At 41.4% G+C, this 765-nt stretch overlaps 1 pseudogene; it reads left to right on the top strand.

The window, feature by feature from the left end:
- LOC116081548 overlaps positions 1-765 on the top strand; it is a 35808-nt pseudogene that overhangs the window by 34407 nt on the left and 636 nt on the right.

Below are 765 nucleotides of genomic sequence, written 5' to 3'. Positions count from 1 at the left end.
TTGGTTTGGTTGGTTATTTTTCTGTTTTGTTTTTGTTTTTAAGCTAGAATCTTTTTCTTTTTATCTATTTGTTTACTTTTTTTAAAAAGACTTATTTATTTTATGTATGTGGGTACACTGTCTCTGTCTTCAGACACACCAGAAGAGGGCATCGGATCCCATTACAGATGGTTGTGAGCCACTATGTAATTGTTGGGATTTGAACTCAGAAGTCTGGAAGAGCAGTCAGTGCTCTTAACCGCAGAGCCATCTCTCTAGCCCTGTTTATTTTATTTTATTCCTCATATAGATGGTTGTGGGAACTGACCTCTGAGAAGCAGCAGCCAGTGCTCATAGCTGCTGAGCCATCTCTCCAGTACAAGCTTTCTGATGCTTTTTGTGATAAGCTTTGCTTATCAGCAGTGTTGCTTTAAGTTAAGCAGTCACTTAAAAATGAGAGCTAAACTATGAGTTCAGGGATACTGGTATTTTGCCAATCAGCCTGGAATACTGGACCCTTCCCCCAGACCCTGCTCCACCACAGCTAGCCCACCTAGGGTGGAGTTTTCCGAGGTATGAGAAGTCTATTGTTCTGCCGCTTCTGAAGTTTCCTACAAGGAGCCACCACCTACTGCGTTACTGAGTCTACCTGCTTGATAAGTTCCTGAGAAGCAACAACATGCTAATGAGGCGACAAGATCCTTTATATACTGAGACTTTTAAGTAAACATCCTTGATCAGACCTTGATCAGAAACTTTGTCTTGGTCTTGTTATTTCTCTTGCCG

Source organism: Mastomys coucha, unplaced genomic scaffold (genome assembly GCF_008632895.1).
Source record: "Mastomys coucha isolate ucsf_1 unplaced genomic scaffold, UCSF_Mcou_1 pScaffold7, whole genome shotgun sequence".
NCBI lineage: Eukaryota > Metazoa > Chordata > Mammalia > Rodentia > Muridae > Mastomys > Mastomys coucha.
This window is presented reverse-complemented; position numbering and strand designations above follow the sequence as displayed.